Source organism: Lithobates pipiens, unplaced genomic scaffold (assembly GCF_037356315.1).
Source record: "Lithobates pipiens isolate NorthernLeopardFrog02 unplaced genomic scaffold, aLitPip1_a1.2 Scaffold_10, whole genome shotgun sequence".
NCBI lineage: Eukaryota > Metazoa > Chordata > Amphibia > Anura > Ranidae > Lithobates > Lithobates pipiens.
In genome coordinates, this window is record NW_027507686.1 from 169225386 (window position 1) to 169242851 (window position 17466).

General features: G+C 58.5%; 1 long non-coding RNA gene across 1 annotated transcript; it reads left to right on the plus strand.

The window, feature by feature from the left end:
- Positions 1–517: 517 nt before the first annotated feature.
- On the plus strand, positions 518–16963 carry LOC143942231 (uncharacterized). The gene is made up of 2 exons (XR_013264733.1): positions 518–914; positions 16562–16963. It is a non-coding gene; the product is annotated as an uncharacterized LOC143942231 (long non-coding RNA).
- The last annotated feature ends 503 nt before the right edge of the window (positions 16964–17466 follow it).

Below are 17466 nucleotides of genomic sequence, written 5' to 3' on the forward strand. Positions count from 1 at the left end.
CCCCTATCATGGACGGTGTGGGGGGCCCCTGTCACGGAGGGTGTCGGGGGCCCCTGTCACGGAGGGTGTGGGGGGCCACATCACGGAGGGTGTCGGGGCCCCTGTCACGAAGGGTGTCGGGGGCCACATCACGCAGGGTGTGGGGGCCCCTGTCACGGAGGGTGTGGGAGGCCCCTGTCACGGAGGGTGTGGGAGGCCCCTGTCACGGAGGGTGTGGGGGGCCCCTGTCACGGAGGGTGTGGGGGGCCCCTGTCACGGAGGGTGTGGGGGGCCCTGTCAACGAGGTGTGGGGTGCCCCTGTCTGGGAGGGTGTTGGGGGGGGCCCCTGTCACGGAGGGTGTCGGGGGCACATCACGCAGGGTGTGGGGGGCCCCGTCAGGGAGGGTGTTGGGGGGCCCCTGTCACCAGGGTGTTGGGGGCCACATCACACAGGGTGTGGGGGGGCCCTGTCACCAAGGGTATTGTGGGTCCCTGTCACGGAGGGTGTGGGGGGGCCCCCGTCATGGAGGGTGTGGGGGGCCCCTGTCACGCAGGGTGTCGGGGCCCCTGTCAAGGAGGGTGTTGGGGGGACCCCTGTCACGGAGGGTATGGTGGGTCACTACCTGGCATTTCTCTTCCCTCAGACCAGAAAGGAGGAGAGAAAACAATGACGGATCATTACACCAGCCCGCCCCCATCCCGACACTGGACCCGCCCCCGTCAGGTGACATCGGTCATATGACACTTACTTTCGCTCCAATAGATGTGCTATGAAGAAGGGGGGGTGTAGTCTCCGGTTTGTCCTCTGTAGGGCGCTGTGTCCTCTCAAAACAGTCTCCGAAATGCACACTCCCTCTTTCTGACACACCAACAGCAACAAAATGGCGCCGCTCGGCCAGATAATTCGTTATGCTGTCTTCATCTGATTGGCGGAGGTGAGCGTGTACATAATCTCCATGACAACGGGGAAACAGGCTGGTTGCATGTCACAGGGGTAGGCAAGTCTGTATGTCACACGGGGGCCAAGTCTGTCGGGGGGGGGGCAGTCTAGATGTCCCACGGGGCAAGTCTGTCACCTGGTAGGGGCTAGTCTGTATGTCACATATGGGGGGTGGCAAGTCTGGATGTCTTTTGGGGGGCAAGTCCGGATGTCACCTGGGAGGGGGCAAGTCTGGATTTCACCTGGGAGGGGGCAAGTCTGGATTTCACCTGGGAGGGGGCAAGTCTGGATGTCACCTGGAGGGGGCAAGTCTGGATGTCACCCAGGGCAAGTCTGTCACCGTAGGGAGGGCAAGTCTGGATGTCACCGTGGGGCAGTCTGGATGCCACAGGGGGGGGGCAGTCTGGGTGTCACACGGGGCAAGTCTGTCACAGGGGGTCAAGTCTGGATGTCACAAGGGGGGTCAAGTCTGGATGTCACCCAGGGCAAGTCTGCCACGGGGGGGGCAGTCTGGATGTCACACGGTGCAAGTCTGGATGCAACCGGGGGGGCAGTCTGGATGTCACAGGGGGGGGCAGTCTGGATGTCACATATGTTGGGGCAAGTCTGGATGTCATATATGGGGTGGGCAAATCTGTATGTCACATAGGGGGGGCAGTCTGGGTGTCACACGGGCAAGTCTGTCACAGGGGGTCAAGTCTGGATGTCACCAGGGGGTCAAGTCTGGATGTCACCAGGGGGTCAAGTCTGGATGTCACCCAGGGCAAGTCTGCCACAGGGGGGGGCAGTCTGGATGTCACACGGTGCAAGTCTGGATGCAACCGGGGGAGCAGTCTGGATGTCACAGGGGGGGCAGTCTGGATGTCACAGGGGGGGCAGTCTGGATGTCACATATGTTGGGGCAAGTCTGTATGTCACATATGGGGTGGGCAAATCTGTATGTCACATAGGGTGGGCAAATCTGTATGTCACATAGGGGGGGGCAAATCTGTATGTCACATAGGGGGGGCAAATCTGTATGTCACATGGGGGGGCAAATCTGTATGTCACTAGGGGGGCAAGTGCAAGTTTGGATGTCACATGGGGGGCAAGTCTGGATGTCACATAGGGGGGGAGTCTGGATGTCACATTAGGGGGGGCAATCTGGATGTCACATTAGGGGGGGCAATCTGGATGTCACATTAGGGGGGGCAATCTGGATGTCACATTAGGGGGGTAATATGGATGTCACATTAGGGGGGGCAATCTGGATGTCACATTAGGGGGGGCAATCTGGATGTCACATTAGGGGGTAATATGGATGTCACATATGGGGGGGCAAGTCTGGATGTCACATAGGGGGGGCAAGTCTGGATGTCACATAGGGGGGGCAAGTCTGGGATGTCACATAGGGGGGGCAAGTCTGGATGTCACATAGGGGGGCAAGTGCAAGTTTGGATGTCACATGGGGGGGCAAGTCTGGATGTCACATGAGGGGGGGCAAGTTTGGATGTCACATAGGGGGGGGAGTCTGGATGTCACATTCGGGGGGGCAATCTGGATGTCACATTAGGGGGGGCAATCTGGATGTCACATTAGGGGGGGCAATCTGGATGTCACATTAGGGGGGTAATCTGGATGTCACATATGGGGGGGCAAGTCTGGATGTCACATGGGGGGGCAAGTCTGGATGTCACATGAGGGGGGGGCAAGTCTGGATGTCACATAGGGGGGGCAGTCTGGATGTCACATAGGGGGGGCAATCTGGATGTCACATAGGGGGGGCAAGTCTGGATGTCACATGGGGGGAGCAAGTCTGGATGTCACATGGGGGGAGCAAGTCTGGATGTCACAGTGGGGGGGGGCAAGTCTGGATGTCACATGGGGGGAAGTCTGGATGTCACAGCGGGGGGGCAATCTGGATGTCACCGTGTGGGGGCAAGTCTGGATGTTGCAAGGGGGAGGCAAGTCTGGATGTCACCCAGGGCAAGTCTGTCACAGGGAGGGCAGTCTGGATGTCTCACGGGCAAGTCTGTCACGGGGGGGGGCAAGTTTGGATGTCACCCGGGGGTGTCAGTCTTAATTTCACAGGGGGCAAGTCTGGATGTCACATAGGGGAGAGGGGGGCAAGTCTGGATGTCACATAGGGGAGAGGGGGGCAAGTCTGGATGTCACATAGGGGGGGCAAGTCTGGATGTCACATAGGGGGGGCAAGTCTGGATGTCACACAGGGCAAGTCTGGATGTCACAGCGAGGGGGGGGCAAGTCTGGATGTCACAGCGAGGGGGGGGGCAAGTCTGGATGTCACAGCAAGGGGGTGGGCAAGTCTGGATGTCACAGCGAGGGGGGGGGCAAGTCTGGATGTTACAAGGGGGAGGCAAGTCTGGATGTCACCCAGGGCAAGTCTGTCACAGGGAGGGCAGTCTGGATGTCTCTCGGTCAAGTCTGTCACGGGGGGGCAAGTCTTGATGTCACAGGGGGCAAGTCTGGATGTCACACGGGGCAAGTCTGTCACCTGGTGGGGGCAAGTCTGGATGTCACATGGGGGGGCAAGTCTGGATGTCACATAGGGGAGGGGGCAAGTCTGGATGTCACATAGGGGAGAAGGGGCAAGTCTGGATGTCACATAGGGGAGGGGGGCAAGTCTGCATGTCACATAGGGAAGGGGGGGCAAGTCTGGATGTCACATAGGGGAGGGGGGGGCAAGTCTGGATGTCACATAAGGGAGGGGGGGCAAGTCTGGATGTCACATAGGGGAGGGGGGGCCAAGTCTGGATGTCACATAGGGGAGGGGGGCCAAGTCTGGATGTCACATAGGGGAGGGGGGGCAAGTCTGGATGTCACATAGGGGAGCGGGGGCAAGTCTGGATGTCACACGGGGCAAGTCTGTTACATGGTGGCCAGACTGGATGTTACATGGTGGCCAGTCTGGATGTCACATAGGGGGGGCAATCTGGATGTCACATTGGGGGGGGGCAATCTGGATATCACATTGGGGGGCAATCTAGATGTCACATATGGGGGGGAGCAAGTCTGGATGTCACAGCGAGGGGGCAAGTCTGGATGTCACAGCGGGGGGGCAAGTCTGGATGTTACAAGGGGGAGGCAAGTCTGGATGTCACCCAGGGCAAGTCTGTCACAGGCAGGGCAGTCTGAATGTCTCACGGGCAAGTCTGGATGTCACATAGGGGAGAGGGGGGCAAGTCTGGATGTCACATAGGGGGGGCAAGTCTGGATGTCACATAGGGGAGGGGGAGGGCAAGTCTGGATGTCACATAGGGAGGGGGGGCAAGTCTGGATTTCACATAGGGGAGGGGGGGCAAGTCTGGATGTCAAATAGGGGGGGAAGTCTGGATGTCACAGCGAGGGGGGGGTCAAGTCTGGATGTCACAGCGAGGGGGGGGTCAAGTCTGGATGTCACAGCGAGGGGGGGTCAAGTCTGGATGTCACAGCGAGGGGGGGGCAAGTCTGGATGTCACAGCGAGGGGGGGCAAGTCTGGATGTCACAGCGAGGGGGGGGGGCAAGTCTGGATGTTACAAGGGGGAGGCAAGTCTGGATGTCACCCAGGGCAAGTCTGTCACAGGGAGGGCAGTCTGGATGTCACATAGGGGAGGGGGGAGGGCAAGTCTGGATGTCACATAGGGGAGGGGGGGAAGTCTGGATTTCACATAAAGGAAGGGGGGGCAATTCTGGATGTCACATAGGGGGGGCAAGTCTGGATGTCACATAGGGGGGGCAAATCTGGATGTCACATAGGGGGGGGGCAAGTCTGGATGTCACATAGGGGGGGGCAAGTCTGGATGTCACATAGGGGGGGCAAGTATGGATGTCACAGCGAGGGGGGGCAAGTCTGGATGTCACAGCGAGGGGGGGCAAGTCTGGATGTCACAGCGAGGGGGGGGTCAAGTCTGGATGTTCACAGTGAGGGGGGGGGTCAAGTCTGGATGTCACAGCGAGGGGGGGGGTCAAGTTTGGATGTCACAGCGAGGGGGGGGCAAGTCTGGATGTCACAGTGAGGGGGGGGGAAGTCTGGATGTCACAGCAGGGTGGGCAAGTCTGGATGTCACAGCGAGGGGGGGCAAGTCTGGATGTCACATAGGGGAGGGGGGGGCAAGTCTGGATGTCACATAGGGGAGGGGGGGGCAAGTCTGGATGTCACATAGGGAGGGGGGGCAAGTCTGCATGTCACATAGGGGAGGGGGGGCAAGTCTGGATGTCACATAGGGGAGGGGGGGCAAGTCTGGATGTCACATAGGGGAGGGGGGGCAAGTCTGGATGTCACATAGGGGAGGGGGGCCAAGTCTGGATGTCACATAGGGGAGGGGGGGCAAGTCTGGATGTCACATAGGGGAGCGGGGGCAAGTCTGGATGTCACACGGGGCAAGTCTGTTACATGGTGGCCAGTCTGGATGTCACATGGGGGGGGCAATCTGGATGTCACATAGGGGGGGCAATCTGGATGTCACATAGGGGGGGCAATCTGGATGTCACATTGGGGGGGCAATCTGGATGTCACATTGGGGGGGGCAATCTGGATGTCACATTGGGGGGGGCAATCTGGATGTCACATTGGGGGGGGGGCAATCTGGATATCACATTGGGGGGGCAATCTGGATGTCACATATGGGGGGAGCAAGTCTGGATGTCACAGCGGGGGGGCCAAGTCTGGATGTCACAGCGGGGGGGCAAGTCTGAATGTTACAAGGGGGAGGCAAGTCTGGATGTCACCCAGGGCAAGTCTGTCACAGGCAGGGCAGTCTGAATGTCTCACGGGCAAGTCTGTCACGGGGGCAAGTCTGGATGTCACCCGGGGGTGGCAGTCTTGATTTCACAGGGGGCAAGTCTGGATGTCACATAGGGGAGAGGGGGGCAAGTCTGGATGTCACATAGGGGGGCAAGTCTGGATGTCACATAGGGGAGGGGGAGGGCAAGTCTGGATGTCACATAGGGGAGGGGGGGCAAGTCTGGATTTCACATAGGGGAGGGGGGGCAAGTCTGGATGTCACAGCGGGGGGGGTCAAGTCTGGATGTCACAGCGAGGGGGGTCAAGTCTGGATGTCACAGCGAGGGGGGGGGTCAAGTCTGGATGTCACAGCGAGGGGGGGTCAAGTCTGGATGTCACAGTGAGGGGGGGGGGAAGTCTGGATGTCACAGCAGGGTGGGCAAGTCTGGATGTCACAGCGAGGGGGGGCAAGTCTGGATGTCACATAGGGGAGGGGGGGGCAAGTCTGGATGTCACATAGGGGAGGGGGGGCAAGTCTGCATGTCACATAGGGGAGGGGGGGCAAGTCTGCATGTCACATAGGGGAGGGGGGGCAAGTCTGGATGTCACATAGGGGAGGGGGGCAAGTCTGGATGTCAGATAGGGGAGGGGGGCCAAGTCTGGATGTCACATAGGGGAGGGGGGGCAAGACTGGATGTCACATAGGGGAGCGGGGGCAAGTCTGGATGTCACACGGGGCAAGTCTGTTACATGGTGGCCAGTCTGGATGTCACATGGGGGGGCAATCTGGATGTCACATAGGGGGGGCAATCTGGATGTCACATAGGGGGGGCAATCTGGATGTCACATTGGGGGGGGCAATCTGGATGTCACATTGGGGGGGGCAATCTGGATGTCACATTGGGGGGGGCAATCTGGATGTCACATTGGGGGGGGGCAATCTGGATATCACATTGGGGGGGCAATCTGGATGTCACATATGGGGGGAGCAAGTCTGGATGTCACAGCGGGGGGGCAAGTCTGGATGTCACAGTGGGGGGGCAAGTCTGAATGTTACAAGGGGGAGGCAAGTCTGGATGTCACCCAGGGCAAGTCTGTCACAGGCAGGGCAGTCTGAATGTCTCACGGGCAAGTCTGTCACGGGGGCAAGTCTGGATGTCACCCGGGGGTGGCAGTCTTGATTTCACAGGGGGCAAGTCTGGATGTCACATAGGGGAGAGGGGGGCAAGTCTGGATGTCACATAGGGGGGCAAGTCTGGATGTCACATAGGGGAGGGGGAGGGCAAGTCTGGATGTCACATAGGGGAGGGGGGGCAAGTCTGGATTTCACATAGGGGAGGGGGGGCAAGTCTGGATGTCACAGCGGGGGGGGTCAAGTCTGGATGTCACAGCGAGGGGGGTCAAGTCTGGATGTCACAGCGAGGGGGGGGGCAAGTCTGGATGTCACAGCGAGGGGGGTCAAGTCTGGATGTCACAGCGAGGGGGGCAAGTCTGGATGTTACAAGGGGGAGGCAAGTCTGGATGTCACCCAGGGCAAGTCTGTCACAGGCAGGGCAGTCTGAATGTCTCACGGGCAAGTCTGTCACGGGGGCAAGTCTGGATGTCACCCGGGGGTGGCAGTCTTGATTTCACAGGGGGCAAGTCTGGATGTCACATAGGGGAGAGGGGGGCAAGTCTGGATGTCACATAGGGGGGGCAAGTCTGGATGTCACATAGGGGAGGGGGGAGGGCAAGTCTGGATGTCACATAGGGGAGGGGGGGGCAAGTCTGGATTTCACATAGGGGAGGGGGGGCAAGTCTGGATGTCACAGCGGGGGGGGGTCAAGTCTGGATGTCACAGCGAGGGGGGGGGGTCAAGTCTGGATGTCACAGCGAGGGGGGGGGCAAGTCTGGATGTCACAGCGAGGGGGGCAAGTCTGGATGTCACAGCGAGGGGGGGCAAGTCTGGATGTTACAAGGGGGAGGCAAGTCTGGATGTCACCCAGGGCAAGTCTGCCACAGGGAGGGCAGTCTGGATGTCACATAGGGGAGGGGGGGAGGGCAAGTCTGGATTTCACATAGGGGAGGGGGGGCAAGTCTGGATGTCACATGGGGGGGCAAGTCTGGATGTCACATAGGGGGGGCAAGTCTGGATGTCACAGCGAGGGGGGGCAAGTCTGGATGTCACAGCGAGGGGGGGTCAAGTCTGGATGTCACAGCGAGGGGGGGTCAAGTCTGGATGTCACAGCGAGGGGGGGGTCAAGTCTGGATGTCACAGTGAGGGGGGGCAAGTCTGAATGTCACAGCAGGGGGGGCAAGTCTGGATGTCACAGCGAGGGGGGGTAAGTCTGGATGTCACAGCGAGGGGGGGCAAGTCTGGATGTCACCCAGGGCAAGTCTGTCACAGGGACGGCAGTCTGGATATCTCACGGGCAAGTCTGTCACGGGGGGCAAGTCTTTATGTCACCCAGGGCAAGTCTGTCACAGGGACGGCAGTCTGGATGTCTCACGGGCAAGTCTGTCACAGGGGGCAAGTCTGGATGTCACACGGGGCAAGTCTGTCACCTGGTGGGGGGCAAGTCTGGATGTCACATAGGGGGGAAGTCTGGATGTCACAGAGAGGGGGGTCAAGTCTGGATGTCACAGCGAGGGGGGGGCAAGTCTGGATGTCACAGCGAGGGGGGGCAAGTCTGGATGTCACAGCGAGGGGGGGGGCAAGTCTGGATGTCACAGCGAGGGGGGGCAAGTCTGGATGTTACAAGGGGGAGGCAAGTCTGGATGTCACCCAGGGCAAGTCTGTCACAGAGAGGGCAGTCTGGATGTCACATAGGGGAGGGGGAGGGCAAGTCTGGATGTCACATAGGGGAGGGGGGGCAAGTCTGGATTTCACATAGTGGAGGGGGGGCAAGTCTGGATGTCACATAGGGGGGGCAAGTCTGGATGTCACATAGGGGGGGCAAGTCTGGATGTCACATAGGGGGGGCAAGTCTGGATGTCACAGCGAGGGGGGGGCAAGTCTGGATGTCACAGCGAGGAAGGGGCAAGTCTGGATGTCACAGCGAGGGGGGAGCAAGTCTGGATGTCACAGCGAGGGGGGGGCAAGTCTGGATGTCACAGCGAGGGGGGGGGCAAGTCTGCATGTCACAGCGAGGGGGGGCAAGTCTGGATGTCACAGCGAGGGGGGGCAAGTCTGGATGTCATAGTGAGGGGGGGACAAGTCTGGATGTTACAAGGGGGAGGCAAGTCTGGATGTCACCCAGGGCAAGTCTGTCACAGGGAGGGCAGTCTGGATGTCTCACGGGCAAGTCTGTCACGGGGGGGGCAAGTCTGTATGTCACCCAGGGCAAGTCTGTCACAGGGACGGCAGTCTGGATGTCACAGCGAGGGGGGGCAAGTCTGGATGTCACAGCGAGGGGGGGGCAAGTCTGGATGTTACATGGGGGAGGCAAGTCTGGATGTCACCCAGGGCAAGTTTGTCACAGGGAGGGCAGTCTGGATGTCTCATGGGCAAGTCTGTCACGGGGGGGCAAGTCTGTATGTCACCCAGGGCAAGTCTGTCACAGGGACGGCAGTCTGGATGTCTCACGGGCAAGTCTGTCACAGGGGGCAAGTCTGGATGTCACACGGGGCAAGTCTGTCACCTGGTGGGGGGCAAGTCTGGATGTCACCTGGTGGGGGGCAAGTCTGGATGTCACATGGGGGGGCAAGTCTGGATGTCACATGGGGGGGCAAGTCTGGATGTCACATAGTGGAGGGGGGGCAAGTCTGGATGTCACATAGGGGAGGGGGGCCAAGTCTGGATGTCACATAGGGGAGGGGGGCAAGTCTGATGTCACACGGGGCAAGTCTGTTACATGGTGGCGAGTCTGGAAGTCACACGGTGGCCAGTCTGGATGTCACATGGTGGCAAGTCTGGATGTCACAGCGGGGGGGTGGCAAGTCTGGATGTCACAGAGGGGGGGCAAGTCTGGATGTCAAAGAGAGGGGGCAAGTCTGGATGTTACAAGGGGGAGGCAAGTCTGGATGTCACCCAGGGCAAGTCTGTCACAGGGGGGCAGTCTGGATGTCTCACGGGCAAGTCTGTCACGGGGGGGGGGCAAGTCTGGATGTCACCCGGGGGTGGCAGTCTTGATGTCACGGGGGGCAAGTCTGGATGTCACACGGGGCAAGTCTGTCACCTGGTGGGGGGCAAGTCTGGATGTCACATGGGGGGGCAAGTCTGGATGTCACATGGGGGAGGGGGGCAAGTCTGGATGTCACATAGGGGAGGGGGGCAAGTCTGGATGTCACATAGGGGAGGGGGGCAAGTCTGGATGTCACATAGGGGAGGGGGGCAAGTCTGGATGTCACATAGGGGAGGGGGGTCAAGTCTGGATGTCACATGGGGGGGGCAAGTCTGGATGTCACAGCGAGGGGGGGCAAGTCTGGATGTCACAGCGGGGGGGCAAGTCTGGATATCACAGCGGGGGGGGGGCAAGTCTGGATGTCACAGCGAGGGGGGGCAAGTCTGGATGTCACAGCGAGGGGGGGCAAGTCTGGATATCACAGTGAGGGGGGGCAAGTCTGGATGTCACAGCGAGGGGGGGCAAGTCTGGATGTCACAGCGAGGGGGGCAAGTCTGGATGTCACAGCGAGGGGGGGCAAGTCTGGATGTCACAGCGAGGGGGGGCAAGTCTGGATGTCACAGCGAGGGGGGGCAAGTCTGGATGTCACAGCGAGGGGGGGCAAGTCTGGATGTCACAGCGAGGGGGGCAAGTCTGGATGTCACAGCGAGGGGGGGCAAGTCTGGATGTCACAGCGAGGGGGGGCAAGTCTGGATGTCACAGCGAGGGGGGGCAAGTCTGGATGTCACAGCGAGGGGGGGCAAGTCTGGATGTCACAGCGAGGGGGGGCAAGTCTGGATGTCACAGCGAGGGGGGGCAAGTCTGGATGTCACAGCGAGGGGGGGCAAGTCTGGATGTCACAGCGAGGGGGGGCAAGTCTGGATGTCACAGCGAGGGGGGGCAAGTCTGGATGTCACAGCGAGGGGGGGCAAGTCTGGATGTCACAGCGAGGGGGGGCAAGTCTGGATGTCACAGCGAGGGGGGGCAAGTCCGGATGTCACAGCGAGGGGGGGGCAAGTCTGGATGTTACAAGGGGGAGGCAAGTCTGGATGTCACCCAGGGCAAGTCTGTCACAGGGAGGGCAGTCTGGATGTCTCACGGGCAAGTCTGTCACGGGGGGGCATGTCTGTATGTCACCCAGGGCAAGTCTGTCACAGGGACGGCAGTCTGGATGTCTCACGGGCAAGTCTGTCACAGGGGGCAAGTCTGGATGTCACACGGGGCAAGTCTGGATGTCACCTGGTGGGGGGCAAGTCTGGATGTCACATGGGGGGGCAAGTCTGGATGTCACATAGGGGGGGGCAAGTCTGGATGTCACATAGGGGGGGGCAAGTCTGGATGTCACATAGGGGAGGGCAAGTCTGCATGTCACATAGGGGAGGGGGGGCAAGTCTGGATGTCACATAGGGGAGGGGGGGCAAGTCTGGATGTCACAGCGAGGGGGGGGCAAGTCTGGATGTCACAGCAAGGGGGGGGCAAGTCTGGATGTCACCGCGAGGGGGGGAAGTCTGGATGTCACAGCGAGGGGGGGCAAGTCTGGATGTCACAGCGAGGGGGGGCAAGTCTGGATGTCACAGCGAGGGGGGGCAAGTCTGGATGTCACAGCGAGGGGGCGGGCAAGTCTGGATGTCACAGCGAGGGGGGGCAAGTCTGGATGTCACAGCGAGGGGGGGCAAGTCTGGATGTTGCAAGGGGGAGGCAAGTCTGGATGTCACCCAGGGCAAGTCTGTCTTAGGGAGTGCAGTCTGGATGTCTCACGGGCAAGTCTGTCACGGGGGGGCAAGTCTTGATGTCACAGGGGGCAAGTCTGGATGTCACATGGGGGGGCAAGTCTGGATGTCACATGGGGGGGGCAAGTCTGGATGTCACATAGGGGAGGGGGGGGCAAGTCTGCATGTCACATAGGGGAGGGGGTGCAAGTCTGAATGTCACATAGGGGAGGGGGTGCAAGTCTGGATGTCACAGCGGGGGGGCAAGTCTGGATGTCACAGCGGGGGGGGCAAGTCTGGATGTCACAGAGAGGGGGCAAGTCTGGATGTTACAAGGGGGAGGCAAGTCTGGATGTCACCCAGAGCAAGTCTCTCACAGGGAGGGAAGTCTGTATGTCTCACGGGCAAGTCTGTCACGGGGGGGGACAAGTCTGGATGTCACTCGGGGGTGGCAGTCTTGATGTCACAGGGGGCAAGTCTTGATGTCACATGGGGGGGCAAGTCTTGATGTCACATGGGGGGGCAAGTCTTGATGTCACATGGGGGGGGCAAGTCTGGATGTCACATGGGGGGGGCAAGTCTGGATGTCACATGGGGGGCAAGTCTGGATGTCACATAAGGGAGGGGGCAAGTCTGGATGTCACATAGGGAAGGGGGGGCAAGTCTGGATATCACATAGGGGAGGGGGGGCAAGTCTGCATGTCACATAGGGGAGGGGGGGCAAGTCTGCATGTCACATAGGGGAGGGGGGGGGCAAGTCTGGATGTCACATAGGGGAGGGGGGGCAAGACTGGATGTCACATAGGGGAGGGGGGGCAAGACTGGATGTCACATAGGGGAGGGGAGGGGCAAGTCTGGATGTCACATAGGGGAGGGGGGGCAAGTCTGGATGTCACATAGGGGAGGGGGGGCAAGTATGGATGTCACATAGGGGAGGGGTGGCAAGTCTGGATGTCACATAGGGGAGGGGGGCAAGTCTGGATGTCACATAGGGGAGGGGGGCAAGTCTGGATGTCACATAGGGGAGGGGGGGCAAGTCTGGATGTCACATAGGGGAGGGGGGGCAAGTCTGGATGTCACACAGGGGGGGCAAGTCTGGATGTCACATGGGGGGCAAGTCTGGATGTCACCGTAGGGAGGGGGGGCAAGTCTGGATGTCACAGCGGGCAGGGGGGGCAAGTCTGGATGTCACAGCGGGGAGGGGGGGCAAGTCTGGATTTCACATAGGGGAGGGGGGCAAGTCTGAATGTCACATAGGGGAGGGGGGCAAGTCTGGATGTCACATAGGGGAGGGGGGCAAGTCTGGATGTCACATAGGGGAGGGGGGGCAAGTCTGGATGTCACATAGGGGAGGGGGGGCAAGTCTGGATGTCACATAGGGGAGGGGGGCAAGTCTGGATGTCACACGGGGCAAGTCTGTTACATGGTGGCCAGACTGGATGTTACATGGTGGCCAGTCTGGATGTCACATTAGGGGGGGGCAATCTGGATGTCACTTTAGGGGGGGCAATCTGGATGTCACTTTAGGGGGGGCAATCTGGATGTCACATATGGGGCGGAGCAAGTCTGGATGTCACATATGGGGGTAGCAAGTCTGGATGTCACAGCGGGGGGGTAGCAAGTCTGGATGTCACAGCGGGGGGGAGCAAGTCTGGATGTCACAGCGGGGGGGAGCAAGTCTGGATGTCACAGAGGGGGGGGAAGTCTGGATGTCACACTGGGGGGGGCAAGTCTGGATGTTACAAGGGGGAGGCAAGTCTGGATGTCACCCAGGGCAAGTCTGTCACAGGGAGGGCAGTCTGGATGTCTCACGGGCAAGTCTGTCATGGGGGGGCAAGTCTGGATGTCACCCGGGGGTGGCAGTCTTGATTTCACAGGGGGCAAGTCTGGATGTCACATAGGGGAGAGGGTGGCAAGTCTGGATGTCACATAGGGGAGGGGGGAGGGCAAGTCTGGATGTCACATAGGGGAGGGGGGGCAAGTCTGGATGTCACATAGGGGAGGAGGGGCAAGTCTGGATGTCACATGGGGGGGGGCAAGTCTGGATGTCACAGCGAGGGGGGGGTCAAGTCTGGATGTCACACGGGGCAAGTCTGGATGTCACAGCGAGGGGGGGGCAAGTCTGGATGTCACAGCGAGGGGGGGGCAAGTCTGGATGTCACAGCGAGGGGGGGGCAAGTCTGGATGTCACAGCGAGGGGGGGCAAGTCTGGATGTCACAGCGAGGGGGGCAAGTCTGGATGTCACAGCGAGGGGGGGGCAAGTCTGGATTTCACAGCGAGGGGGGGGCAAGTCTGGATGTCACAGCGAGGGGGGGCAAGTCTGGATGTCACAGCGAGGGGGGGGCAAGTCTGGATGTCACAGCGAGGGGGGGCAAGTCTGGATGTCACAGCGAGGGGGGGGGCAAGTCTGGATGTCACAGCGAGGGGGGGGCAAGTCTGGATGTCACAGCGAGGGGGGGGGCAAGTCTGCATGTCAGAGCGAGGGGGGGGCAAGTCTGGATGTTACAAGGGGGAGGCAAGTCTGGATGTCACCCAGGGCAAGTCTGTCACAGGGAGAGCAGTCTGGATGTCTCACGGGCAAGTCTGTCACGGGGGGGCAAGTCTGGATGTCACACGGGGCAAGTCTGTCACCTGGGGGGGGGCAAGTCTGGATGTCACATAGGGGAGGTTGGGGCAAGTCTGCATGTCACATAGGGGGGGGCAAGTCTGGATGTCACATAGGGGAGGGGGGGCAAGTCTGGATGTCACACGGGGCAAGTCTGTTACATGGTGGCCAGTCTGGATGTCACATGGTGGCCAGTCTGGATGTCACATGGTGGCAAGTCTGGATGTCACAGCGGGGGGGAGGGGGCGCGGCAAGTCTGGATGTCACCCGGAGGTGGCAGTCTTGATGTCACGGGGGGCAAGTCTGGATGTCACATGGGGCAAGTCTGTCACCTGTTGGGAGGGCAAGGCTGGATGTTGCATAGGGGGGGGGGCAAGTCTGGATGTCGCATGGGGGGGCAAGTCTGGATGTCGCATAGGGGGGCAAGTCTGGATGTCGCATAGGGGGGCAAGTCTGGATGTCGCATAGGGGGGGCAAGTCTGGATGTCGCATAGGGGGGGCAAGTCTGGATGTCGCATAGGGGGGCAAGTCTGGATGTCGCATCGGGGGGGCAATCTGGATGTCGCATCGGGGGGGGGCAATCTGGATGTCGCATTGGGGGGGCAATCTGGATGTCGCATTGGGGGGGCAATCTGGATGTCGCATTGAGGGGGGCAATCTGGATGTCGCATTGAGGGGGGCAATCTGGATGTCGCATTTGGGGGGCAATCTGGATGTCGCATTGGGGGGGCAATCTGGCAATCTGGATGTCGCATTGGGGGGGCAATCTGGATGCCGCATTGGGGGGCAATCTGGATGTCGCATTGGGGGGGGGCAATCTGGATGTCGCATTGGGGGGGCAATCTGGATGTCACATTGGGGGGGCAGTCTGGATGTCACAGGGGGGCCACAGGCTGCACTGGCTGGGTGTCATGGGGGGCCACAGGCTGCATGCCACAGGAGGTACGCGATGGTTGGTACAGGCTGCCTGGATGTCAGAGGACAGCCCTGCATTATAAGGGGTGATACCTATTTTCACTTCCTGCATTACTTGGGGATACCTATTTTCAGGGATGCACCAAAATTTCGACCTCCGAAACATATCGGCTGAAAATGGCCCTTTTGGCAAAAAGCCGAAAGAGAATCCCCGCCGATACTTGCACGGAAAATTGGGTGGGATGGGGCTCCACCTATCAGGGGGGCTTCCTAGATCATAGAAAAGAGGAGAGCCGCTGCCTGTTCCATTATAGCGCCGGGAACATCACAGCTTTCATTTCAATAGCTGTGTGTTCCCCGCTGTGCGCCGTCACATACAGCCCCTCTCCCTTGTCCGGGCACTTTGATAGACAGATCAAACGGGTGATCTGTCTATCAAAGTGCACAGACAAGGGAGAGGGGCTGTATGTGACGGCGCACAGCGGGGGGAACACACGGCTATTGAAATGAAACCTGTGATGTTCCCGGCGCTATAATGAAACAGGCGGCGGCTCTCCCTTCACTGGCTGCAATGGCGACACTGGCGGCACTACCGGGGACACTGGCTGGCTGCATCTGACGGGCACTGGTGAGGCTGCATTGATCTCTTGTATCATGTCCCCAATCTCTGATCATCTTCTGTATAAAAATATTTTTAAAAACAGTCACTTTTGGTATCGGTGTTATTAGGTTTTCCGGATCAAGGAAGATTTATTTTTGGTATCGGTTTCGGCACCAAAAAACCCACTCGGTGCATCCTTACTTATTCTCACGGCCTGCATTACTAGAGGGGATACCTATTTTAAATGCTGTCATTACAACAAGAGGGATGCCTATTTTCACGGTCTGTAATATTATAAGAGGGGATACAGAATTTCACGACCTGCATTAGTACTATTGTGGGAGGACACAAACTTAACCCCCCAACTGTCATAGAGGGGAAAAAAAAGGAAAGCGGTAGCAGTTATTATTGTCATTAGTTGGGGGTGACGTGTATTAGTGACAGGGGTTCAGTCTGGTGTTTCAGTTGGACGGGGGTCAGTCTGAGGTGTCAGTAGTTTATTATGGGGGGTGTCAGTCTAGGGGGTGGTGATCTATCTGTGTAGCCAGCGGTTGGGGTAATTCCTAATTTTTAGTGGTTTGAAATAGGTATGTTTCCTCACTCCTCAGTGTACTTATTATATTTCAATTAAACTATTTTATACAAACTTTGTGACGGGGTTCACACTATTGCGAATTGGATGAGGGTTTCCACCGCATCCAATGCACATAGCAGGAGATTGTGACGACTCTCTATGGAGCCGCTTCACACATCTCTGCAGTCTCCAGTGTGAATTGCACAGGAGTCCTGCGCATCTTTTCATTCATTTCAGGTCTGAATTCAGCCAACATTGGACCTGAAACATTGAATGGAGACACACCGGACTCCTGCTGTGAGCCGCTGCATTCCCCATGTGAGCCCAGCCAGTTCTAAATGGAAATTTAAATTCCTGGCCCACCCATTTTTTAGTTAACCAACGTTAGAGGTATGTTACCATGTATTTCTAAATTTGTCAGTTTCTGACTCTTCAATGTTTTTCTTTTTCAGCTTCCCCCATCTGTTTTGGCTGTCGCCATGCAGATCTGCAATTTTCTCATTCGCCCGTGATTGGCCGTGTACTTTTGAAGTGGAAACATATATTACAATTCTTTATGCAGCTCACCTTTACATTTTTCCAATCTTGTATCGTCCATCAGCATAAATGGTTTCTACAATCAAGCTGACCTGGTCCACCCTTCCTTTCTAATCCTAGCTATTCTTTGTTAGGGGTATTGGGGCCCACTTTTTATTTTTTATTTTTTTGGTAAACGTGGTTAAATACTTAAATGGACTATTGTATACTGTGAGTCTTGCTGTGTGAGCTTGTGTCGGGTATTTATTTACTTATGTTTTTGTTTTCATGCCACATTTTTTGAATAAAATTCACTGTTTTTAAAAGTTTAAAAATAATATGCTTTTAACATCAATAAAATGGTCGGTGCCTTTTTCCCAAGTGTTCTTCCAGGACAGCCCTTGAGAGATGGAGCTCCTCCCATCGACACAGGAAACACATTGCCACAGTTCAAAAGGCGGTCCCTCAGGTCCCTGGTCAGTCATTTGTGTTTCCTCCGTCGGAGGAACATGTTGCCAGGAACCTGGAGGCCCCTCTCAGGGGCTGCCTGAGAACCTGCAAGCCTAAGGGACCGGGTCCTGGTTTATGGCTGCAGTTTGGGTCCATACCTTTTTTTCTTTGGCTCGGGTACCGTCCAGCTGAACCGGAGCAGACCCGTTACCCTCCTCCTTCCAGTGCCGAGGTGGCCAGGGGCAGAATGACGCCGGTTTCCCCCAGGAGTGGTGAGTGGAACCTTCCATCTTCCCTCCTCGTTGCAGGGGGTCGGAGACGCCGAGCGTTCACTTCCGGCAGAACCGCGTCATCACTGCGTGCCGAGACTTCTGGTTCCGGGTCTCTAAGG